This window comes from Marmota marmota, unplaced genomic scaffold (assembly GCF_001458135.2).
Source record: "Marmota marmota marmota unplaced genomic scaffold, marMar, whole genome shotgun sequence".
Lineage (NCBI taxonomy): Eukaryota > Metazoa > Chordata > Mammalia > Rodentia > Sciuridae > Marmota > Marmota marmota.
In genome coordinates this window covers 20804539-20831667 of record NW_026000196.1, presented here as the reverse complement: position 1 = coordinate 20831667, position 27129 = coordinate 20804539, and the positions used below count along the sequence as shown (strand labels likewise).

The 27129-nt window shown below is 41.7% G+C and overlaps 1 protein-coding gene across 1 annotated transcript in view; it reads left to right on the top strand.

Moving 5' to 3' along the window:
* Nucleotides 1–716: 716 nt before the first annotated feature.
* The window catches only part of Otud7a (OTU deubiquitinase 7A), a 332254-nt gene continuing 305841 nt past the window's right edge, over nt 717–27129 (top strand). The window contains 1 exon segment of the mRNA XM_048790148.1: nt 717–925. The gene's annotated coding sequence lies outside the window, so the exon portion shown is untranslated.

Genomic DNA, 27129 nt, shown 5'->3' with positions numbered 1-27129 from the left:
CGTTTCAAAAAATGCAACAGGATTGTATTAATTACCTGCAATATAATATCTTATTTGGAATAAGGGGGCGCAGTTACACCAAAATAGTTGATGAGAGAGCAGGCAGAGAGCAAAGTGCAGAACTTGGCATTAGTCAAGGTAACTAACTTAAGTAGTAGCATGAAAAAGTATTAAGAAGAAAAGAAATGGGAGAAAGGTCAGACAACCGGGTTCGGAGACAAAGGACTCTGCTCAGATTAGACTTGATAGTTTGGACCTGGAGCAGGCAGGGAAGTGGAGCAGAGACAGGATATATGGGAGAAAGTTTGGGATGCTTAGAAAAAGCGAATCAGTCCATAGGAATAGAGGGGTGGAAGCAAAGTCAAGAGGCCGATAGAAAAAGCAAGCTATGCTAGCAGCATTTCGCGCAGTTCAGGCTGTTAGGACGCCTAGAGGGTCAAGCGTGGGACCGTGGGAGCGTGGGCGCGGGTTGAAGGGGCGCTTGAATAATCTGGAGATTCAGAGCCCCTGCGCGTGTCGTGATAGCGAGCACGCGCACTCCAGGCCGGCTCCACGCGGCGGGGGCGGGGTGCGGCACAGCGCGCGCACTTTCGCGCTGGATGGGGGCGGGGCGCGGCTGCGACCGGTGACGTCAGGGGGAGGGCGCGCGCTGGGTGGCTGCGGGCGGAGCCGGGAGGCGGGCGCTGCGCGCGGCCTCGGGCGGAGCGGAGGGGCGCGAGGGGCGGAGCGGAGCGCGGGGAGGAGGCGGGGGGAGGGCAGAGGCCCCCCGGGACCAGGAGCAGCAGCTGGGGGAGGGGGCCCGCGGAGCCGGAGCGCGAGCAAAACAGGCTGATCTGGTTTTCCTTTAAAGCTAGAGAAAATGGAAGTCGGGTAGAGGCGACTGCGGCGCTGCGGGCTGGCCGAGCGGAGCAGCGCGGCGCGGCAGGTGAGACGGCGCTGGCCGCGGTGCTGCCGGCTGGCGGCGGGGCCGGGCCCGCAGACTAGGCAGGTGCGCTGTCCGCGCGCCGGCGCGGGATCCCTCCTGGGCTCCGCGGTGAGCCAGGTGGGTGCTGAGGCCGGTGGTCGCGGGGCCAGAGTGCGGGACGCTGGGGCGCGGGCCCGTGCTGGGTTTGCCAGCGCGTCTGCATTGCGGGCTCTGCTGCCCGGACCCCCGTGGACGCCGTGGCCACCGCTCGGCCCGGCGCCGCGCGTGTCTCTCGGGCAGGGCGCGGCGCTCCCACTGGGTCGGGGCTGTTCTCTTCTCCTGGCCCTTTCACCTTCTGCACTGGAACGTGTTGTCAGGCTTGGGCTGACCGACCCCTCCGTCCGTGTGGACGCGTCGGGGGTCCTGCGGCGCCGACCGACGCTCGGGCAGGGGCCGGGCCAGAACAGCGCGCCAGGCCGTTAGACCGGCACCAGGGCTGTGGTTGCGTGGGCCACAGCTTACTCGCTGTCTTCTAGCTGGACAGCAGTCGAACCATTGATGCAGTTTGTCTGTGAACCCGGAGGCCTTCCCTAGTATCTCCTCACTGGAGGGGAAAAATTGCATCTGCTGTGCTTTAAGTGCTCCTTTAAATTTGGGAGATGTCAGTGATGTCATCATTAACTAAAACTTTCCTTCATTGGACACAACCGTTCAAGTGTACCCTCCTCCTGCCTGGTGCAAGCTATTGCAGCCCTTTGAGGATCTTTGCGATAAAGCAGATTTGCCTCTGTTCTGTTAACTCAAAACCTCACAGTTTTTATTTTTATCTATTGGCTTGAAAATTAATAGATAGATTTAGAATGGCTGAAGGGAAACTTGTTAGATTCCAACAGATCTGGGAACGACTTCCTCCACAGCACACAGATATAGGGGAAAGTCATGTATGACAGGACATGCTTGTGCTTGCCTTTATTTTTGTAAATGAACGTGAGCTGTGAGAGGAACAATTTTAAAAGCTATTCTGTTTAATGAAACAGATTATGTGTCCAGGTAAAGGTGGACATTGGGGCCTAAATTTTTGCAGGCCTTGATTCCTTGGGGAAAATCTGCAGATCTTCTCCATCCCTCCCTATCAGGGTGTGTCTGGAAAAGAGCTGCCCTGGGGCAAAGAGTGCCAGCCTCACTAGGGTCCTCCTAGCAGCTATGTGTTCCTGTGAGCTCCAAGACCTCTTCTACATCCAGAGAGGGTCGAGGGACTGCAGAGACTGGAGATCTGTATGGCACACCAAGGTCTGGGGAAAATTCCTCCCTAAATGTCAGCAATACACCATCATTTTATTGTGGAAGTTCCCAGGGAACAACTCCTATGGGAATAAAAGTAAGCAAGTTCCCAGGACAATCTAAACGTCTACTTAAGACAATTGTATCAAAAGGATATCCAATAAGGGACAAAAGTATTAACATTTTTGTATTTAATAATTAATGGCAGAACCTAATTGGTTAAAACAAGGATGGCTTAAATTATTAGTGTGCTCATATTGGTCTGCAAGGAATTAATACCATATGCCACTCATACACAAAAAAGTTTGAAGCTGATTACAAACATGAAGCTTTTGAACCCTGGCTTGGTGTGGTGGGGGCATTGAAAGCAGTGGTTTACTTTAGGCCCTACGTATTTGGGGTAACAGTGGGGGGGGGGGGAATTTTTCCTTTCTTGCCAGATGCAGTCTCACCGAAGTCTGGATCCTGAGTGGCAGATGTTCCCTTAGTAATTCCTGAGGCCTTAGCCCTAGTAGAGGAAGAGAGGGGCACCTTCTTCTGAGTGAGCACCTTTGTTTATGCCTGGGTGAGGGTCTTGTAAGCCTTGTAGTAGAATTGGTTCCAAATGAACTGCTTTTCCACAGTTTTTCTCCTGCTGCACATAGTTGCTTTAGAACTTGAGCTCTTAAGACTGCATTTCTTCTGTAATTAAAGTGTCCTCAATTGTGAGAAGAGTGGTTTGTAGGACTCTGAACAGTGAACTCTTAGAAAATTGAGTCTGTGAAACCAGTGTGTCCCATCAATTCATTTTTTCCCACCTGTAAACCTGTGAAAATATTCACCACTGTAGTACTTGTGAAAATATAAATGTGTTTCTACTAAATCTTTAGTCACTTATTTCCTAAAACATTTTAAAAACAATAACTTGAAAGCCTCTTCATCTTACTTTTATGTGTAGGGTATCATGTCTTCCATTTCTAAGAAGCCAAGATTGTCTTGCCTTTTTTTTTTTTTTTTTCCCTCCCATTCCTTCTGGATCTTAAGGTCATCTATCATGTCTTAGGCACACAGATTAAAGGCTGAGTCAGCTCCTGCCAGGCCAGCAGGGGGCATGCTAAACATGATTTGGAGGGTCTTTACCCAGCTGCCTGGGGAGAGGATTGCCAAGTTGATGAGAGGGAGGTTCAGAGGTTCCTGTGTGTGTACACATGTGTGCATTTTTGTGTATGTCTGTGTATACTGTACCCTTTCAACTTCCCCATCCCCTCCTGTCTGCTCAAGGGATGGACACTGAAGGGTGGGGCGGGGAGGCACATTCTTGAATGACCAGAGGTTGGGGCATCTGGAATGTGCGCCTACCTCTATCAGACAGGGAGATTGCTTTAATAATAATAGCAATCTCTTGTTCTTGGAGAGTGGCTATTGGTTCTTAGCCCAAGGTATGATAGTTCCCTTTTACACGTTGACCCTGTGAAGAATGTTAGGAGGAGAGAAAAAACTTTGGTTTAAGTAATACAATCAGACTGTGATAATCTGAGTCTGAGGATACAGTACCTTTTCATATTGTGAAGGCAAAAATGTTGTCTTGGAGAGGAGAGAGTTTTCCTTAGGGAACTGCAGGCCTGCATCCTGGTGAGCACACACCCGTGCCAACCAGAGTAATCCATGGAAATACCTCCCCCTTTAATGTTCACCCTTGGATTTTACTCCTAATTGACTTAAACCCTGGACCCTTGAGTTGTGGTACTTCCCAGGGAGCTCTACTCATCCTCCTTGACCTCAAGATTTCTCTGTTGGAAAAAAGCAAATGTTTAATTGATAAACATTTATTTCCCCCCAGAAAATGATAACAGAAGAACAGAGGCAACTGTGCTTTTCATTTGAATGTGCTTAATCTGACTGTAATTGTGTGTTGAGGCTTTTCTTTGCAGGGACTGAGCTCAGAAAGGCCAGCTCCTGCTTGAGGGTCACTTTAGCGAGCTGCTGTGGCCATCTCTCACAGCTTAGATGATTATCTCAGAGTCTGGTTGTATTACTAAGATCAAATACTCGTCTCTCCTCCTGAGGTTCTCCATGGAGCCCACATGTAAAAGGAAACTATCACATCTTGAGAGAAAAGAGGGCCTACTAGAGAACTATTCAGACTAGGCATTTCCTTATGCTTCTTATTCCTTTGAAAGTACCTGAAAAACCAAATTATTGATTTCAAGGGGCAATTGGCAGATACATATTTTTTAGCATTGTGCTGAACCAGCTTTATCACTTTGAATACTATAAATAGCTATGGGGGAAGTGCCACTAGATACAAAAACAGGTGTCACCAAATCCCTTTACTAGCTGTCCATCACTGAGGGTGATCACAGAATATCTTATTCAAAGTAAATCCTGAAGTCCATAGGTATTTAAGTGGAAATAAAACATGGATGTTCATTTTATGATATATTTAATTTGAAAATACCCTTGAACTTTGAAAAGAGAAAATTGTCCATTGGCAGACTGCTGCATCCCCTAGGTAGTTTGTGTGTCAGATCAAGAATAATATGGTCTTAACATGGATGTCACAGAACAGTGCAGAACAGAACTTTTACCACACTTTTGGGATGGAGTTCTTTATCATTCATGGTAACAGGAGCAGTGAGTTAAAAGGAAGTCTTTAAAATGCTGAAATCCAGGGAAGGGCTGGACACTGCCTTTTTACTTGCCTGTGCTATGGAGATGTGTTTAGCTGGCTGACTTTCACGCAGCGTATTTGGACTGGCAAGCGTTAAACCTAGGATTGGGAGGTGTGAAGGCATTGCCTGGCCATACTACAGTTTCCTTGTAGCAAGGGAAGAGAGTTAGCCCCTCATATCTCCAAGGTCTTATCTGGTAAAATCCTGTAATTCCCCAAACACCAGTCCTTGATATTACATTTTTTCTGCTATATGCCAAAGACAAATAACATTAATGATTATGCAAGTTTTACATACATCTTTTTTAGTTTAAACAAATAAGTCTAAAGTAAACTCATCTTGTAGGTTTAAAGGATTTTGAGTTTTTCCTCCAAAGGATATATTTTCTGTTTAAGCATAGTTTGTTCTTACCTAGTTTTCCTTACAAATATGATGGAAATTTGATGTCTGAATTAATATACATGAGTGAGATGCTAGACTGAGTTATGAAATATAAAATTAGACCTTTGCAATTTGTTTCCTTGTCTGTTCAGCATTTCTTTCAATTGTATTAGCTTACTGAAGCATTTCATGTGGTGCTGGACCCCACGCCCAGCCCTTTGTGAGATCAGATTCAGTTTCTCAGTCACTGAAAAAAGCATTTAGGAGCTTATTTGAGAGGAGGCGGCTGTGTAAACTGGGAACAGACATCTGTCCCTGGTGCTGTCCCTGCCAGTTTGAGCCTTGCTACCTCTGAGAAGACCCTGGTTCTGCTCTACCCAGAGCTGACATAATAATCCCAGAATAATTTGTCCACCTCATTTCTGTGCTTGGGTTTTAGGAATTGCCTACAGCAGACTCTGCTGGTTCTTGCAGCAAGCTCAGGGATGGCCTTGTATGTCTTGTGCAGAAGACACTGTACCATAGCATTGTCCCTGATGTGACATGCCCTTCTCCCCTAGTTTCTCCTACTTCCACCCCAGAAGCTGATGCAGTACCCTTTTATTTTGGGGTTTCACGCAGTTAACCATGATTACAATCAGTTTCCCTATGATTCCTTTAATGATTTGAGACCTGAAGATAATATGTATTTTTGTCTTGGTTTGTTTTCTGTTGCTGTAATGAAATATCCAAATCTGGGCAATTTGTGTTTTTAAAAAAGGTTTATTTAGCTTACAGTTTGGGAGGATGAAAGCCCAAAATTGGGTGGGTTCACCTGTTCAAGTTCTGTGGAGGGCCTCCATGGATGTATCACGAATATGGCAGAAGGGAACAAATAAGTGGGGTAACCTCTCTTTATTAAAAATAACCCCACTCTTTCAAGAACTCACTCACTTCCTGAGATGCACATTAATCTCTTCTGAGGTAATACCCCCAGGGACCTGCTTACCTCTTACTTTGCACAAAGCCCCTCCTCTTAAAGGTTCTACCACTTCAGCACCATTATACTGAGAATGAAGCCTGTAGCATATGAATCCTTGGGGGACACATTTAAGCCAGTTCAAACCATAGCAATGTTATTGAAGTATGGGCAACACTATTGCATGTATAGTTTTTTCATGCCTTAAGAAATATAGTTCAACATCAAAAATAAAATACATAGGTGACTTTTTTTTTAAATGTATGAACCCTGATATTTGTTTTACTTGTCTTTTAAGTAATATCATTTAATCTCTTGGAAGAATCATCACTGAACAGTACAAAGAAATGTGACAAGTTGTTAGTGGACTTGGACATGGTCTTAAGCTTAGTGACTTTGAGTGTGGTCCCAGGTGGCCTCAAGGTCAGAATATCTCTCTGGCCTTTGTGCAGGTTCTAGAGTGGAGCAGAAAGAATTTGCATATGCAGGGAATTCTTCAATTCTAAAGATTGATCGGTCATTCCAATAAAAGGAATTGGAGACAGGACAGAATATGTCTGTCCCACACTAGCCAAGTTCTTCTCCTTTGTCAGTTTATGTAGTTGCAGTGTGTACTTGTACCTCAAGACATGTTTGGATGAATTTGCTTTGACATTTTTTTTGTGTGTGTAGTGAAAGGAGGAGCCCTAGGTTAAAAAAAAAAAAGACACAGAGAGAGGGTCTTCTATGGCTTAGCTATTCTTGTAGATAATTTAGAGTTGCTAGCTCTGTTAATGCTAAAAAATAGATGGTGAATGCCCTGAGATTCCAGCTGTGTCTCCTACATCTTGGATGCTGTGGGGCATGTGGATAGCAGGCCCCCAAATGGCTTATTGATTGAGATCATTATAGAACATACTTTCCTATCCTTAAAATTGATTCATGATTTGTTCTTTGCATGAAAAACTATGAGGTGTGTGAGAGGAGGAAAGAGAACTGCATTCCAAGAAAGAATGCATTCCTGGCAAGTCCTGCAAGGAGATACCAGGAGGGGAATCATGTTAATGGACAATAGTGATGTGAGATCCTGCCTGTGAGAGTGGTCTTAGCATTTTCCTCTGAGAGTGGTAAGTTGCCAGGCCAAGGTCTGTACCACTGCCCCCAACCTAAGCAAGTTCTTTTGCAGGGCCTGTTTTTATACCCATAAGAAGTTTAGGGGCTTTGTTACCACATGGAATCTCTCATTATTGGCTTGACTGATGAAGAGCAGAGGTCTCTGTTCCATCTCTGGGATGGCATTGATCCACAAGGAAGGCTGTAGATCTTTTACAAGTGCTATTGCTCATTAGGTTGAATTGAAGCTCTGTACTGTTTAACTTGACAGAGTAGGTCTGCAGTTAGGGGATGGGCAAATTGATAGGTCAAAGTGATCTCTTGAAAACACTTGTTTTGGAGTTACAGAATGAGTTGTAGTTTGTACCCATCCATATCTCTTGATTATTCCATTTGTAAAGTCTGACTTATATGAGGTGCTGTTTATGACCTTAGCTTTCAGGCCCATTTGGTTCTAAGTGCCCACTTGACTTGGGTTAACAAACCAGGCATAGTCTCTTGGCATGGGCAACCTCTCCAGGGTCATCTACCTGCAAGGTCAGCAGTTTCCTATGCTTGATTCTACCAAAGTTGACACACCATTTATGATCTGTTAGGTAGTCTGTTCATACATGCATTTTTACAAAGGGGGCTTAAGGCTTCAGGTGCTCAGGGGAAGAATGGATACAAGCAAGTCATCTCACAGCTTAGCATGTAGGCTTTATTGGAAAAATATCAGTGTGTTTTTGCATTTACGTTAAATTCCTTCCATGTCCATGAAATACTGAAAGACCTGGTCCTACCTAGAGGAAGACAGAGCTTCCCCTTAGAGGTAGGAAGTTTCCTTCTTCTGGTTAGAGGTTTGAATATATTCTCTAGGTCTCAATTTCACATGTCAAAAATGGAAAAAACAACTGCCTGCCTTCCAATATCCCATTCAATTCCACAATTCTGTACAAAATTAATTTCCTTATTCTCCAAAAATGCTGACTAAGCAAAGGGAAAGAATACCATATTCATTGTTAAAAGAGAACAAGTAGGAAAAACTAGGTGTATCTTAAAAAATATTTGTCTCCATGTCTGGGATTGAGGAGAATACCAAGCATTTGAACGAATATTTATAATTAGTAATGAATAGTGTGGACACTTTCATCCCTCTTGACTGTTAGACCCATGAAGAGAAGTTTGTGTATTAGCCCTTACTGCATCTCTGAGGCACCTTGTTCAGAGAAGGCTCTCTATTCATGTTTGTTAAATGCATTTAATAGGCCTAGGGGAATTAAAATTAGAAATTTAATTATTCTTTCTAGAATTGCTTAGCTCCCATGAGCTCAGAAGCATTATAATTGAGAATATTGCTAATATAAAATTAGAAACATTTAGGATTTTAGCTTCCAGTTCAGTAGCATGTCAAATTTTGTTTATTTGAGTTGTAAAGAGCAAACAAACAAAACCAGATTAGTAATTAACCAGGATGGGAGTTGTTCGTTATATTGCAGAGTACACATTCTAAGAAAAATTATGGTTTCATATTTTCCATTTAACATTTCACAAACATTTGTTGCTGTCTTAGGGAATATTAGCAACATCTGTTTGGACAAGACAAATGGTTTCTCTATAGATTTTTAAAAATAAGATAAATAAGTTGAACTACCTTGAAAATATTAGTTAGAAAAGAGACAATGAAAGGTCACATGAAAGAGTCATATGTGAAACAATTCTTGTGGGGAAGAAGAACATTCATAATGGAACAACACACAGACTTGTTGTAATTGATTGAAATAATTGATTACATTAACTTCTTTGTATGGGTTGAATATCCCTTATCAGAAATGCTTGGGACCAGATATATTTAGATTTTGACTTTTTCTTTCAGATTTTGGAATGTTTGGATGTACCTCATAAGCAATCTTGGGAATGCGAAACAAGTCAAAACACAAAATTCATTCAAGTTTCAGGTACATCTTATCTACACGGCTTACATTATACAATATTTTTAGTGCACCAGTGTTTTGCTGCCACCCACCCATCATGTGAGGTCATGTGTAGGATTTTCCATTTGTACTATCATGTCAGTGATCACATAGTTTCAGATTTTGGAGTAATTTGTGGTTTCAGATTAGAGATTCTCAACCTGCATTAAAAGATAATGTCAAACCCTAAAACTCAGAATCTCCCCATGGGGGAAGAGCCTGCTGCCAGGCCCATCTCCCCTTTGGGTACAGAGCTCAGAGCCAGCTGGCTGGATGGTTGGACATGACAGGAAGTTCATCTCCATAAAACAGAAAGTCGGAAGGCATTGGATGAGATGGTGTTTATTAGGAGAATTGATTCACAAGATTATGGAAGTTGAGAAGTCCCATGACAAGCTCTCTGCAAGCTGGGATCCTGGGATGCAGTTAGCATAGTTCAGTCCAAGTACAAAGACCTCAGCACCAAGGAAGTCAATGGTGTAACTCCCCGTGTGAAGCCAAAGGCCTGAGAATTGTGGGGAGGGAGAGCACTACTGGTGTAATTCCTGAAGTCCAAAGGCTAGAAAGCCTGGAGATTTTTATGTCCAAAGTGAGAGAAGAGGAGTGCATCCAAACACCCCCCCTCCCCTCTGCACACACACATTTGCCTTTTCATCTTGTGAGATGCAAGCAGTATCATCTTGCCCTGAATTCCTGGAGACAGTCTATGAACCAACTGGAGAAAGATGTAAGAAAGCACTTCTGGTATATCTGGCTCCCATATCACCAGATCTCCATCAAGAGCCTCAAGCACTGACCTGGACCAAGCCCTGGTGACGCAGGAAAGCTGGGGCATGGCATAGGATTTGGGTATCTTCTGGGGTGGTGGGGAAGCCATACATGAAAACTCCACACGGGCAGAGCACAGAAAGGCAGGAGTGATATCTCCTGCTATGGTGGCCAACAAGGGGTCTCGGGTATACCCTCAAGAGATGGGGAGTCCTTTCAACCCCAGCTTCATTGTCTTCATCTGAACATTAAACTGTACTTTGTAAACTGTGTAAACTGTACAAGTTCTAGAAACTTGTTTAGCATTGTCCCCATTTTTCCAGATAATTTTCAGAAGTAATAATCAAAATCTGGAGGGAATGTAGGATTTAGCAGAAGTCACTTGGCATGGAGATATTAGTTGACATCTCTCATTGGCTTCAGATGACTTAGAATGGCTCAGGGGCCTGGTGCTAGCTTTATGGGCCAATTCTAGGCAAGCATGAGTCTAATCAGGCCTGAGGGTCAATTCTGTGGAACCCAGTAGGCTTAAACCTACCCCTTCTTCCACTTCTTCTCTTTCTAACCATTTCCCAACAATCCCTAGGTGGGGACCCCTAAGGAGCTCTGTTTCTGATCTTTCTGCTCATCACTTTTAGGGAACAGATCAAAGAATTACTCAAACCTTTGTCCAAGGTGACTTTAATTTTTGCATAGATTATTGATAAATTTAGTTAATATGTGTATGTGTACAGAGGTCGTTTGAGAAGGTGATTCTGAGCTCCACTTTGCTCTTGGTGTTTTCAATGTAACCATCTCTTTTAGACACAGTTTTTGGAAAACATTCCTTAAGAAATTCTGATATCTACAAAGTTAAAACTAATTCAGAAATGCCAACTACTATGTGTTTTGAAATTGGTAAAAACTTGCTTACGCTTTGAAAGAGAATTAAATTTGCAAGCCAATAATTCCTTTAGTTTCCCATCCATTTCCTCTATTTTGTTACTTATAATTTCTTATATTGCCAAGGTACATAATTTGTCTTGTCTCTTAGGTAACCTTAGTTTCTAGTTACTTGTTCTTAAAGCTGTTTTTATATATATTCTTGGATCATACATTTTATCAGTAGTTCTAGAAGATAGTTTCTTGGGGGTTGCCCCCACAAAATTGTTTTTCAATTGTCTGGAGTTCATTGTAGAGTTCATTTTTAATCCCCTGCTGTTTTGTTCTCTTCTGAAATGGCCCATGACACCCACTTGGAGAATTCTTGCAAGCTTGAAAATATCTCTTGCCTGATTATAAAGTGCTTGAGTCACACTATTTTCTTTAAAACTGTATTGAAATTTTTCTACTGTTTTTTGGCTCTGAATGTTATTGTGGAGAAGTTAAAAGCCACCCTGTTTGCTTTAATAGATGTTGTATGATTCTTTCAGTTTAGAAATCTTACTAGAATATTTCTGGAGACTGTTCGTTCTGTGTCACTTTCTTTTAAACTAAGCTGTACCTTTGCATTTTGTTTCAGAAGTTTTCTTGTATTATATCATTGACCTTTCTTCGGTTAACAATTAAAATATGTTAATTATGTGTACACTGTTGCTTCTGTCATAGTACCTGTCATATTTGCTAAATACTTCATATTTTATATTGTTTTCCATTTTATTCACTTGTATCTTTAGTTGATTGTCTTTTATTCTCTTATTTAATTGCTTCTAATGTGGTTTTCACTCCTTCACCACTTATTTTAACATCCATTTCTCTATTTCTTTCCCAAGTTCTGTTTCTCTTTCTCTTGATTTATATTTACTTTTTTATTTTCCCTGCAGGATTCTTTTTTAGGGAGAGTATGGTAGACAGGATCATAGTGCTTCAAAGATGTCAATATTACTAATCTCTAGAACCTGTGGTTTTATTGCCTTAAGTGACAGAAGAATTAGAATTGAAAAAATAAAGTCAAATATGAAATCAAGGTTGCTAACCAGCTGACTTTAAAATAGGGAGATTTTCCTGGATTATCCTTCTGCATTGGCTCAATGTAATCAGAAGTGTCTTTCATAAACATGGAAAAAGGGAGGCAGAAGAATGATAACCGGAAAGATGGCAACATCAGAAAGACTTGACCGTCATTGTTGAAGGTGGGGACCATAAGCAAAATCATGTGTTTGTCTCCAGAAGCTGGAAAAGTCAAGGAGGAAGGGTTACTCTATGATGGTCAGAATAACATTCTCCAAAGATTTCATGTCCTAATTCCAAGAACCTGAATATGTCATTTTCTGTTGCAAAGCAGGTTTTGCATATATGAGATGGGGAGATAATCCTGAACTCTCTAGGTGGGTCCCAAGTAGTCACAAGAGAGGTGAGAGGGGCAGGGTCAGAGAAGGAGATGTGACAGTGGAGCAGAGGTCATGTGATACAGTTCCTGAAAGGGGACCCTGAGCCAAAGGATGAGGACAGCCTCTGGGGACGTAAAAAAAGCAGCAGATCTGCCCTGGAGCCCATAGGGGGAACACTGCCCTCCAAAATCTTAATTGTAGCCCAGGGAGACTCATTTTAGAAGAACACATTTCTGAGTTGTTTATGGTCAGGACATTGTTGAGAAATGGGGATGGGGTGATGCCAAGGCAGGATGCACATTTGAATTCCAGTTTGTGGTCTGAAATATACTTTCTCCAAATGAATTGCCACTTCCCAAGGCAGGCCATGTTTCCCAGATTTCAGTGTTTAAGCTGGGTGTTCCTCATGGCAGACTAATGTTTCTGTCTTGCATTTACTGCCTTCCTTTTCTTCTGAACAAGGTCAGGTCCACAGGCTCAGCAGCTGTGCTTCTACATCCACATGATCCATCATGACCAGCTGTGTTAGGGCTGGGGCACATCTCCAGAAGGACTTGTGTGCCCCCAGGCATCAGGAGGTAGGTTTTGGCTTGCTGTGTCTAACCTAACTGCACTGGTTCTGTTACACTCAGTGGTTTGTGGCTTGTGGTTGTGTCTGTCTCCTTGATTCATTGGGGGTGGAATATATTTCTTTCTAGTTCTCTCTTTCCCTTTCCTTTTTCATTGTTTTTAGGGCTTTCAAAGAAAGTGTGGAGGAGTAAACTGTTCACTGGAAACTGGGAAGCTGCTGTCTGGTAGATGATTGTGTGGATGTTGAAGGTTTTTGCTTATAATTTTGGGGGACACTTTGTGCTTTGAGAAAGAGAAGCAGGTCACCATTTTGCTCAGAGGCTGGGAGTTGTTTAGTAACTTTGGGAGTTTTTGTTTTACTTCCAAAGGCTTTTTCACAAAAGCCCTTCTGTTAGATTAGACAAGCTATTGTATTAGTGATTTGGCAGCCCCCAAAGCCACCCTGGCCCCTCCTTGCACAACAGTCTAGGGGGAAGGGAGGCAAACAGGTATCATACTGGACATCTGTCTCATTTCTTCTCTGCCTTTGAGGGTTTATCCTGCCCCCTGTGTGGTCCTGGAGGCTTTAGAATAATGGCCTCCATCTTAGAGATCCATGTGACTTTCTGAATGTTAATAAGTAAAACCTTGTGTGAACATTACTGCTTTAATCATCTAATTAGATTGTTAATTTAATATTCATTAATTGCTTTAATTTTTAAGCACCGAGTGCCTAGTACTGATTGCCACATGGTTTACCTCTATTATTTAGTTTAAATTTCACAGCTACCCTGTTAGGCAGGTATCAGTATTAATCACTACTCCACAGAAGAGCCAACTAAGGTTGACAGAGTTTGTCAGTTGCCCATCTCATATAACACAAGCTGTGTTCATAAACATTCCACTTATGCAGAGGATTTAAAAATGAGAAATCCTAAATACCAATAAATGATATTGGTGGGTATTCTTTCCCAGCCACACTTTAACCTGTTAACCCACACTTTAACCTGTTACCTCTGAGGCACTTGCCAGCCAAGTAAGAGGAAGGGAGAGAACAGCCTCTTTCACCATCTTCTGTAGCTGAGGGAAATCCATTATGCCCTTAAAAAACAACAACAACAGCAACAAAAAAACCCTAGAATTTATAAATATTTTTTTCCTTTCTCTACCTGTACCCAGTTTGTAGAGTCCAAAGGGGGTTGCTGATCATAGGTTTGAGGAATTGGTGGACTGTGGCTTTCAGAAAGCCAGAAGGGCTAAGCCTAATGTCTCTATGAAAGAGGACATCAGCAGAATGCAAGGAATCAGTCCAAATGATCAGCTCCATCACGGTGCTGTTGAGAAAGGGAAGAAAGAGCAGAACACAGCTGGTCTTTGTGAAAAACTCTTCTCTATACCTGTACAACCAAGGTGTGTAGGGATCTAGAAAAAATCTTCTTTGGAAACCTGAGAAAATAAGAGAATGAGGCATTTTTCTGTTGACTTTTCTGGGTTTCCCTAAGTAGGGGGCTTATGTCTAGTGTCAGTGTCATGATGTGGTAGCCATTAGCTCTTCACATTTCCCACTATCTCTTCTCTCTTTCCTTCCCCTCTGAACATAGTCATTTATGGGTCCTTTTAATTCTATCTTCCAATTGTAGTTATTTTCTTTCATTATCCCTTCTTCTAACTTATTATAGTATGTTCTTGATATTTTCCTCAGTTATTTCCACTTCATATATATATATATATATATATATATATATATATCCTCTCTAATAATTCACATCAGATCCACTGTCAAAACCAGCCACTGGATCTTTGATTTCTGAAATTTTATTACTCATTTCTACAAATTCTCTTCATTTCCCATCTTCCTGGTCTTTATAATAGTGTCATACTAGTTACTTAGGGTTTTGGCCCCTTTTAAATATGGTTGAATCAATCAGTTACATAATTATTTTATAGTGTTTCTTTTGAGGGGGGAGTACTGGGGTTTGAATTCAGGGGCATTCGACCACTGCCACATCCCCAGCCCTATGTTGATTTTATTTTGAGACAGGATCTCATTTGCTTAGCACCTCGCCATTGCTGAGGCTGTCTTTTAACTGGCGATGCTCCTGACTCCACCTCCTGAGCCACTGGGATTACAGGTGTGTGCCACCCTGCCTGGCTTATTTTATAGTCTTTGAGTAACCATTTGTTACCAGAACTTCTTGGTAATGGGGTGAGGGGATGGTGGTGTTGTTTTGTCCCAGTGTTTACCTGGTATGCTGGTCTCTGCTCTAGAAGAATTGCTGCTGCTTGTGCTTTTTCATTTAATTGCTGTCTCATCTTCAGCTTGCCCTCTTATCTGGGCAGTGAGGTTGTATTTGTTTCTGTCAGGCTCCCAAGGGTCTGATTTGCATATTAACTCCTCCACTTTGCATACACTCCTTTGGGTCACTGAGTGGCTCTCTGAGCTGAGGTCCCTCTGTGGCTGGACCTTTCATCGGTGTGTCTGTCATCCAGCCTACATAGAAATTTGTAGAAAGGCTTTTATGAGTCAGGGATGCAGTGGGTGTGGGCATCAGGATAGGACCAGCCACAAACCAAAGATCCTGTGGGCCTGCTGCTCTGAAGTTGGGAATGGCTTAGGAAGTGAAGGCATGGAATGACTGGGCAGTGACTGGTATGTTTGTGTACCACGACCTGAAAATGCCCAGTGAATGGTTTCTGGTCTTTAAGGGCAGAGCCATAGTTGGAGCTATGTTGATCCCATTGAGAAGCTCTGTCTGCCAGGCAGAGGCATAAGATTTACCAGTCCTTCAAAAACAGTGTTTTGTTTTCTAATAGTCTGTTTGTTTGCTGCTTTATATTGTATTGATGGGATTAAAAATGCAAAGCTCATGATACCTTAGGAGATGACTGCTGAGTCAGGGCAGCAAAAGGAAGGAGGCAATCCTTACAGTGAATCCTGAAATATTCTGGAGATTGTTATTTGGATGATATCTATTTGAGGTTTCGTCTGCAAGCTCAATTATAGCAAACTTTAAAAAAAGCATAGAACATTTTAGAAGTTCAGAGTTAGTACTCCCACAGGAGATTGATCTGCATACTTCCCTCCTCATAATCATACCACAGCACATGGCTGCCTTGCCCCTCTCTGGATGCCCAACATTGCTTTCTCTTTAACACCCTTCCTTCTGCCTCTCTCCTGACATCCACCTTCTCAGCTTCCCCCCAGAAAGCCTTTCCCTGTCTGTCCTTGCTCAGTACCTGGTGATGGTGCCATACTTGTAAGCCATGACTTCCCATCACAGAATACCTGCTCTTGGGGCACTCTGAATTTAGGGTCTTAGCTCCTGAAGGGCAGGTTACAGGTCTTCATGTCTTCTTGAGTCTCACTTACCAGACAATCCCTCGTGGTAATGGTGATTTTCATGTTGTGACATTGGATGGGCTTCTTAGATTTCTAAATAAACATACTTTTCTGTGTTCTGCCCTTAAACCTTCATTGCCCCCACAGAGCTTTACACTGTTCCACAGTATCCCTTTTATGTATAGATTTTGGAGTCTGAAGTTATTTTATTGCCTCCTTGGAGTTGGGGATGAGTTACCACATCACTAAACCTGGGGTGTGCAAAAATAGCCTCCTTTTCCTGATAACAAAGGATAAAAGTGTCTCAAGTTGTCTTTAGTGGAAGAGAGCAGACATCTTGTTCTCTAATGTGTTATTGCACCCTTTGTTCATTTCTGTTATATGCAGAGCATCAGGCAAATATGCAGTGGCCCCGCTCTGGGCACTGTTCTCATGTATGTTTGTCTTGGAAGCATATAGCACTAATGGTCTGTATTTGCTTCCGAAGGAGGTTTGAAGTGTCATAAATTTATGTAAAGAATCCTCTGCATTCTGTTCACGCCCTTTAACTACCCTTACGTACTGTACCAGCTTCCTTGTCAGCCTATCTACCATCAGAGTGTCCAGACAATAGCAGGACTTGTGGGGCATTATGCTTCTTTATAACCTGGGGGAAGGCAGAGGGTAGTCTTTCATTGCCCTGTCCAGCAGGAAGTCGCAAATCAGCTCTCATTTTTTTATTGCCTTTATTTCTACATTTAATCTGCTGCTAAATTTGGTTGCCCTTGCTTTTTGTTACCCTTTCATTCATTCAACACTGTTGAAACATCTTCTCTATCATAAAAGTAGCAAATGCTCTTTTGAAAAATACTCTTTGGAGAAGAAATAAACAATCACATGTGCAAAGAATGTTTCATCCAGTTTGTTTTTTCTCTTCACCTGGCATTATTTCTTGAGCCCTTCCCGTGTTATTAAATATCCTGCTTAAATCAAGGTTTCAGTGGCCACATGGCATTTCACTGAGTGAATGTGCTGTGGTTGGTGAACAGAATATTGATCAAGGACTCATGGGGGCCAGGAGCTGTGGCTTTGCTGTCGACGTGCTCTGGTCAAAGAGATGAATTGTTATTGTGCAGCCTGATAGGTCATCATGAGCCACAGTTCCTGCACATTTCTATTCTGTTGTCACACTTCTCCCTTTATTCCTCTACTTGATATTTTCAGTATGTCCCCCTCACCTTTGCCCTCTGAACTCTGCAATGCTTGCTTATTCCAGGATTCTTAGATTAGTCCTTGGTAATATATCCCAAATATTTACAATTCCATATCTTTCCTGCATAAGCCTTTACCAAAAAGGGAGACAAAACAAAACAAGACTGACCAGTGGGCCAGCTTACACATTGGTGAAAAGAGCTCAACCCACTGGGAAGGAGTCCTGTCGATCATATCCTGAAAGCAGGATTTGTTAGGAATTCAAATCAGGAAATGTAAAAGAGATGAGGCAACTGGAAATAAGATCAGAGTCCTGGAGGGAAGGAGGTGAACAGAGGCTGTAAGGACTAATGTGCAGTAAACAGCAGCAAGGGCGCAGAGTTGTGACGGAGGAGAGCCTGCCCAGGAGAGGGGCAAGTGAAACAGGAGGAATCTGGGATCCCACACTCTGGGGGCTGCAGTTCTGAGAGCTGCCTCTGATCAGACCCCAGTTCTGTGGGTTCACTTGTTTCTGGAGCCCTCAACCCTTCTCTCCCCTTCTTGGAGAGATTCTGGCCCCTGAGGGGTCTACGGAGTCAATGGCTGTGCTTATATGTAGATGGGGCCAGGTTAGAACTCAGCCCCGGGAGCATCTATAGTGGGAATGAGAAGGGCAGGGAAGGAGGGGATGTTCCAGAGGTGATAGCAAGAGCCTGGGGAGGAAGAAAACTGGATGTTGCAGACTCTCCAGAGAGGTTTATTCTATCTAGGTCTGCCACCAACAGAATGACTAAAGCATGCGAGACAGGGTCTGAATGTGTAGCCATCACTGATGTGATTTTCCCATCCAGAGCTGTCACTCCTGTTTGCAGAGAACACATCAAGCAGTCAGAACCAACATGCACCTGCCTTTACAGAGAATGGGAGCAGGACAGTGGGTGCATGTGAACATTAGGCTGCCCCTGCACTGTAACCAGATGGATTCTGATGTGCATGTGTGTTCACCCCACCTGTTTGAAACCTGAGGCAGAACAAGGACTGAGGAATAGAGATCCCTCTTTCATTTGAGCTACAGGGACAAATTATGTACTGAGTCATGGGGAAAAAGATTTATGGCTTCTCATGAAAGTGAGAGGAGGCCTGATGTTTTTCCAGGTGGGGACAGCTGACATGGCAAAGAATCCTACATTTTATCATAGTTGTTTTAAAACAAGTATTAGGATAGGAACAGGAAAGTGGATGAGAAGAAATCAGCCTGTTTCTGAGCTTTCTCAGAACTCACCACAGGCTGTGAAGAGGGAAAGTCCCCATGCAGGAAGCTTTCTGCCTGCTGTGGAACAGTACAGCCCCTCCCTCCCCAATACACACACACACACACACACACACACACACCACACGATGTCTCAGCTTTAATTCTCAAGAGATCTCTCAGTGAGAACCATCAGTGACAGCCATGTCTCAGCTCACAGGTGGGGAAACTGAGGCCATGGAATGGTCCCTAAGTCAGTAGGACCCTGAGTGACAGGAAGAAGGGTCAAGCACTGTTTCTAGCAGAGCAGGATGTTTCTTACTCAGCCTCCTTCTGTGGGACCCACCCCTGACTGCCTGGCATCAGGTCTTTTTCTTTATGGAAATTTGGGAATGTTTTCTTTGGTATTTGATGTTTTTACTTAGCAAAATTAACACTACAGGAACTCTCAACGTTGGGGGTGGGGTGGGGTGGGGTGGGCATTTTACTGGCTGTGGCATCAGGAGTTCTGTGAGTTGTGCATGAGGACCCAGGAGACACAGGCAGTTTCCTTTGTATCAGGTTGGCAGGAGGCCAAGGACAAATAGGCATCTCCAATGTCACCAGGAAGCACAGGCTTGTGGAACCAGTTTGTGACTCTGGATTTTCTTTTCTGCTGCATACTGTGCTCCTGTATGGGTACCTAGAATGGGAAGGTCAAAGGGAATAGGTGGTGAAGGAGCCAGGGAAGAAGGGAGCATGACAGGGTGGTCTTCCAGCCACAAGGTCCCAGTACATCATCTGGGGAATGGTTAAAGATATCTCCAAATGATTGGGATGGGGGCATGCTTAATGCTCACTCACCTCTGATTTTCAAATTTACCAGCAGTGAATATGTCCTTGGAACTTTGGGTGAGCTTTGCAGAAAGGATTAATAAAATCTAGTTTGAAAGTTCTGATGATACATATCCCTGCTTCCCTGAAGTCACAGCCCTCCTGGCCTGGCTGGGCAGTCCTCACAGGGGCTATGTGGCTTCGCTGGGAGTGAACATGGCCCTTCAGGATGCTGCAGGCTTTAGAGATTGCTTTGGTGCAGAGCATAGAACCCACCCAGACAGAACAGAGGTGTGCCTCTGGACATTTTACTATTTTGTGACACAGACGGGCCCCACCAGTTCTTGACCTGTTATGTTTGAGTCATAGGCAGAACAGAAAAAAAAGGGGGGTGGGTAGGAACCGACCAAAAACAATAACAGTGACCCAGCCAGAGTTTGTTCATTGTCACCAGGCTCAGTGAGGTCTCTGCCAAGCAAAGGCTCATCTCTAATGTTGTTACAGATGTTTACAGAAAGCATGGTCATTGCATTGCTTCTGGGCCTGAGCCTACGCAGCAGCTAGGATCACATTACATGGGACTCATCTTGCCTTTCATTTCAAAATTGCAAATTTTTAAAGGAAGAGCTAGAAAAATTGTGTAGGTGGGGGAAAAAAAACACTGTCAAAATATATTATTTTGTGGTGTAGGGGATAAATAAACCATATTAATTAAAGCTTGATAATAGTTGTTTTTGAGAAAAAAAGTTATAAAAAATTTATGCAATTTCCCTAGATGATGGTTGGTATATTGATTTCTCTGTGTCCAAGGGACTTCTCTAGGTATTTTCCCACCCTGGGTCATAAGGAGAGTGATCCAAAGGGAAATCATTCTGAATTCTTCACATTAGCTTTAAGGACACAGGAAGGGCAGCCAGGCTTGCTCCTCTTTCTCCATGTCTCTGTTGTTGAATGGGGGCTAAGGTCTGCATTGCAGTACAGTGATGTGAGGTTGGATAGGTTGATGAGGGGAGTAGCACTTTTGGGGGACTCCTATATAGCAGTTTCTCACCCAGTCCCTCATCCCCTGAGCTTCCTGAAACAGACCATCATATGGTGCATGTTGCATTGACATTTAAGGTTTTCAGATCCATCAGCAAATGCAAACCCATCTTTGGGAATTCTGGGCCTAGCAATGAATTTGGGATTTTCTTCTGTTCTACTATTGCTTAAGTCATGAGAGACATGCTTTAAATAGGGAAGCAGCAATGTCACTTACAGGCACTTTCCCAGTCCTAAGTAGGTCAGGTTTTTGTCATAATTTTGAGAAGATCACAGTTGAGTCACAGTAAATTTGGAGAGAGTCATGAATCTCGTCAGAATCCGGAGTGCATTTATGATATTGTTAAATAGCATACCTTAATTACTGGCCCGCACAGTGTCTTCTCTGTCCCTCCTCTAGACCTTGCCACATACACATTTAATACATAGTACAGTCTCTGCTGAAACCAGCCATCAAAGGGACTTGACCTCACTCATGCTGTGAAAAGCTGTCCTCTTGCTGGCTTAACTGGTAGGAAAAGAAAAGTCCTAAGAGCAGGGTCTGAGTCACCCCCTCTTGCCAGCCTCTCTCTCAGCCATGGCTACACAGCTTTTATGGAAATATAATCTCATACAGAAAGGTGCATGTCTCAAGTTTGCAATTTGATAAATGTTCACAAACTGAACATGCTGTTCAAGACACAGAACATGTAGTACTCCAGGAGTCCCCACCTTACCCCTTATTAGCACTCCTCCCTTTGTGGTAAGACTTGTTTTACCTGTTTGGGACTTTATATATAAGGGACCAAACAATGTGTATGCTTTTTCTTCTGGCTCCTGTCACTTAACGTTATGCATGTGGGATTAGTGTAGGTCCTTGTGTGTATGCAGTAGTAGCTCATCAGTTCTCAGTGCTGTGCAAATATAAAATACACACTGTTGGTGGACATGTGGGTAGTTTCCACTATGACTGATCATTCTAGACCATGTCTTTTGGTAAACATTTGAATGCTTTTTTGTTGGGTAGATATCTGGAAGAAGAATTTCTGGAACATAGGTATTCACATCTTAAGACAGCTTAAGATGTGCTTTCTCTCTCTCCAAAAACTCACTATTGCCAATAGGTAGAGGCCAGAGTGAGGTTCTTCAGGTAGAGTGAGTAAGGTTATGATGATTATGGAGTATATTTTGGATTGCAATTGTGTCAAGCAGGAATCCAAAGTCACTTTAGTAAACAATTATTGATCTTTATATAGGTTCTGCATTTAAATGAGGGCTTTTTATTCCAGTGGCTGTTTATACAGCTTATTTAACTCTTTCTTACTGTGCTCAGTCACTGTTCATCCACCAATGGAGCATGTCCTGCCCCTGACAAGCTGACACAGGTGGGTAGTAGGGAACTGATTGTGATGCTGGGCAGAGGCAAAGTGGATCAACTGAATTGTCACTGTCCACTTGTGATGTATGCTCCAGAAGCTTTGTTGTGTACTAAGATATGTTTCTGAACACCTCTCAGAGTCTGAGGACACCCACTGCTCATGAGTCACATTTCCAAGGTAATTCACAGTTTGACCAGGTGTCCGTCTTTCATCAGCATCATTTCTCACACTCTGAGGAAGAAAGAAGCAGGGGCAATATTATCCTCGTGTTCCAGATGACACAGGTGAAGGTCAAGCAAAGTGTTTTCCCCAGGGAATGTGTGTGACTAAGAAAAGGAGGCTGGAGCGCAACCCAAGTCTGCTGACAACAGACCTCATGGGATTCTGCAGGTGACAGCTCTTCTTCTTTGTATCAAGTACATGTGTTAGAGCCGGATATTTTGCAGTGATTATGACAAGGTCTTCAAAAACAGTTTCCTTTGGTACTTGGCTGAGTTTGCTTTTATAACCTCTGTATGGCACAGGTGATAAAATTCTTTAGCAACCAAAGGTGATGTCAGTCAGCTCTATCATCATGAGATAAAGGCCACAATATAGGACTTTGGGCATTCCTTTGCTGTGGTAGTTAAAAGCCATTTTAGAAAATTCTGGTACAGCCTGGACATCCCTAATCTAAACATTCAAAATCTGAAATTCTATGAATTCTGAAACTTTTTGAGCACTGACATTATGCCACCAGTAAAAAATTCTATGCATGATTTCATGTAAAGTGTCACAGTGAAAATGCAGGTGCACTAAAAATGTTATGTAAAATTGCCTTCAGGCTATGTGTATAAGGTGCATATGAAACAGGAGTTAATTTTGTGTTTAGATTTGAGTCCCATCCTCAAGGTATCTCATTGTGCAAATGCAAATATTTCAAAAATCCAAAAAAATCTAGAAATCTAAAACACTGCCAATCCCAAACATTTTGGATAGGGTATTCTCACCCTAAAATGGAATGTTCTAGATCAAGTAATAGGGAACCTAAATCTTCAAGAATGCTTTGGCACTATTGTTTTTCATATTTTCTGTTCAGGTGTGTGTTTTTCTGAAACCTGAGAGTTAGCCTAAAAATTATATTTTCTATGGATACCAATGTCTGCTAAATGAAAAAACATTAAAAACCAGTCTGGGTTCTTGGTATGTTTATCATTAAAATCAGATCAGTAACCTCTAGAAGGTTTAATGCTACCTCTGATGGTTCAAACAGAAAATACCACTATTATTTTTGACAGTGAACTTAAAGTTTTGAGTTTCTTAAGTGAAATATCATAGTAGGTCATTTTTATTTTAAGAAAATTTTAATTTCATGAATAAAATAGTTTAACACAAGTCTGATCAAGTGAAACTGCTAACAAAACAATGAAAACCTAAGTTATTTTTAAAGTCAGTAATCCAACTTGCTAACTGTGTCATTTCTCTTTTGCATCTGTGTAAGTGAGCTCTCATCTCCCAGGAAAGTGGTTATAATATTGTTTTAACAATCCCAGCCTGAATGTAAAAATTTGAATACCAACTAAGTCCCAAGCAATTTTTTTTTCTTTTTAGGTTTTGTGTTTGTTTGTTTCACGATAATCAATGCATTATTTGTACCTAAGAATCCTGATGTGGGCACACTTCTTAGAGCTTGTCTGAACCCCCTCACTCACAAGTTAGTTTCTCATTCAACTTTTTGATTTGGTGTAACTTGGGTGCCTCTGAATGTAGAACAATAGAACCTCATAGAAAGGAAAACCAAAGCTATCATGCATGTCCAGGTGCATGTGCTGTGTGGAAGTCAGGGCAGACTTCAGCAGGTGGCATATCTTTGAAAGGATATGTCTGGCTCCATTGTTTGAAAGCCTCAAATTAGGTTATATTCCCTTTAGAGTATGAAATAAAATCACAGTAGGCTTTTATCCTGCTACTTACAGTAGGCCCACACTTTTTTCACCTAATCCAAAGACCCTCAAGTGCTTACCCTGCACAGTGGAGTCCATCTTTCTGGTGAGTGAGTAGAATAAACAGGACAGTTAACAAGCATCCTGCTCCCCAAAATGGCCACTCCTTATGGCTCTGTCACTGCACCAACACCTACCCACTGAGAGAAGGACCACATTACCAAACCCAGATGGGAGGATTCCCTTACCATAGAGTGGTAAAGAGAAGGGCACTCTGAGTCAGAGGGCCCAGGGCTTGCCTTGCCAGCTGCTCTGCTGGTTTTCCTGCCACCCATCCCATGCAGTGCCGTGGAACCAGGGGCTGGGAATGCACCTCACAGTGTCATGAACTCCCACCCAACACAACTATTTGGTTGAGTTGCCCTGAACCATCAGTTCTCTTCTTTTGTTCTTGGATCTCAAAGCATCAGAATCAGATAAGTATTTAGATGGTAGTGGACTATGAAGGGTGACGCTGAAGGTCACTTAGGACTAATGTAGGGGGAGTCCTCCAGATCAGTTAGGAGTAGGTAGGGGTCTTCAGGAGTAGTGGGAGTTTTTAATATCAGTCAGGAGTATTGGGGGAATTTTCAAGATCACTGAGCAATAGTTGGGGGATCCTCAAGATCATTAGAAATATTGGGAAGTCTTTGATATCAGTTAGGGAGTAGTGGTTCTATAGGGTTTCAATGAGAGTTGGCAGGTTGGCCTGGTGGGTGTAGTTGGAAAGAGAGGCCTGGCAATGAGTCTTGATCCGTGCAGGATTTAGAAGGATTGAGTGTGAAGAAATAGATGGGGTTGTGGATGATGTCCCTAGGGGATAGCTGTGCTAATGGGTGATGTGAAGATGACTAAGCTTTGGCTCTCTGCTAAAGGATTTTCCACAGGGCAAAAGTTGTTACTGCTTTTTTTGTTTTTGTTTTTAAAATTTTGATGAAGTACAATTTATTATTTTTTAGATATATTTTTAATGTCACATCCAAGAACTTTTCATATAACACTAGGTATTAAAGATTTTCTCCTATGATTTCTTCTAAAATTTTATACTTTTGCATTTTACATTAAATCTGTGATTCATTTTGGGATTTTAAAATATATGTTATATGATGCATTGGTCAAAGTTTGATTTTTTTGCCTATACATGTTCAATTGCTTCAGCACTATTTTTTAAAAAAATATTTAGTTATTTCTTTTAGTTGTAGTTGAACACAGTACCTTTATTTTATCTATTCATATGTGGTGTTGAGGAGCGAAACAGGGCCTCGCATGAAATGCTCTACTGCTGAGCCACAACCCCAGCCCCACTTTAGCACTATTTTTGAAAAGCTTACACTTCCTGAATTGAATTGCTTTTTAAGCTGTGTCAAGAATAGTTGACTACTATTATAAATGGGATTGTTTCCTAATTTCTTTTTCAAATAGTTGTTGTTAGCATATAGAAATGAAACAAATGTATTGATTTTGTAACCTGAAAAATTTACTGAATTTTTTGATCAGTTTTAACAATTTCTGGTAGAATCTTTAGGATTTTCCACATTTTGGATCATGTCATCAGCAAATAGAGACATTTTCATTTATTTCTTTTTTTCATGGATTTTTTTATTTTCTTTTATGAAAATTTGTCTGTTCAGGACTAAGATAAAATAATTAAAAGTGAATTTAACCAAGGAGGTGAAAGATTATTACACTAAAAACTGTAAAACATTGATGAAAATAACTGAAGAAGACACAAATAAATAGAAAGAAATTCCATGTTTATGAATTGGAATAATCATGTTTTAAAGAACTGCCAAAATGTCTATACTACCCAAAGCAATCTACAGATTCAATGCAATTTCTGTCAAAATTCCAATGTAATTATTCACAGAAATATAAAAAAACCCTAAGATTCATATAGAATCAATAAAGACTCTAATTATTTGAAGCAGTCAGGAGCAAAAAGAACAAAGCTGGAGGTATTACATTCCCTGATTTCAGAATATCTTTTGAAGCTACTGTGATCAAAACAGCATGGTGACAGCTTAAAAACAGATACATTGACCACTGAAATGATATAAATCCCAGAAGTAAATCCAAGTATTTACTGTCAATTTATTTTCTACAAATTACTAAGAACACAAAATGGGAATGATACAGTAATACAGTCTTTTAAATGAATGGTGCTGGATAAAAGGAGTATCCACATGCATAATAATGAAGCTGTACCCTTATCTCGTGTGTGTGTGTGTGTGTGTGTGTGTGTAGGTTCAAAATAGAGTAAAAATTTAGAAATAAGATCTGAAACTGTGAAGGTACTAGAGAAAAAACATAGGGAAAAAGTTCTATGATATTGGGCTGGGCAGTGAATTCTGGATAGAACACTAGAAGCACAGAAAACAAAAGCCAAAATAGAAAATGAACTCTCTGCAAAGCAAAGAAAATGGAGTAATGAGACAATACACAGATTGGGGATTTTAAACCATAATCTGATGAAGGACTAATATCCAAGATATAGAAGACATTCAAACAAGTCAATAGCAAAAAGACAATAACTCAAGAGATGGGTTAAGAATCTGAACAGATATTTCCTAAAAGAAGAGATACAGATGGTCAATAGATACATTAAATGAAATGCAAGTTAAAATCACAATGAGTATTACCTAATACCAGTTAAATTACTATTATTAAAATGATGAATGATACCTAGTTTTGGCAAGAATATGGAGAAAAATAAACCCTTGTACACTGTTAGCATAGCCATTTTGGAAAATAGTGAGTAGTTTCCTCAAAGAATAGAATTACCCTGTGATCAAGAAATCCAACTTTGGGGAACAAAGGAATAGAAGCATAGGATGCTTAAAGATTCATTTAAGCATTATTTATAATAGTTAATATATGGAAACTTCAGTCCCTTTCATTTTTTAAATTATTTGTTCTTTTTAATTTTTTGTTTTAAGTAGTTATGCATGGCAGTAGAATACATTTATGTACTTTAATATATCATACATAGATGGGATATAGTTTCTCATTTTTCTGAGTGTACATGTTGTATAATCACATATATACATAATGTAATAATGTCTGGTTCATTCTACTATCCTTCCTATCCCCACACCCTATCCCCTCCCCTCCCTTCACTTCCCTCTACCTAATCTAAGGTAACTCTATTCTTATCTAGTGTCCCCCCTTATTGTGAATTAACATCCACATATTAGAGAAAGCATTCAGCTTTGTTTTTTGGGGATTGGCTTATTTCGCTTAGCATGATACTCTCCAACTCCATCCATTTACTGACAAATGCCATAATTCCGTTCTTCTTTAAAAGAGTAATATTCCATTGGAAAAAAAAATATATTTTTATATATATATATAT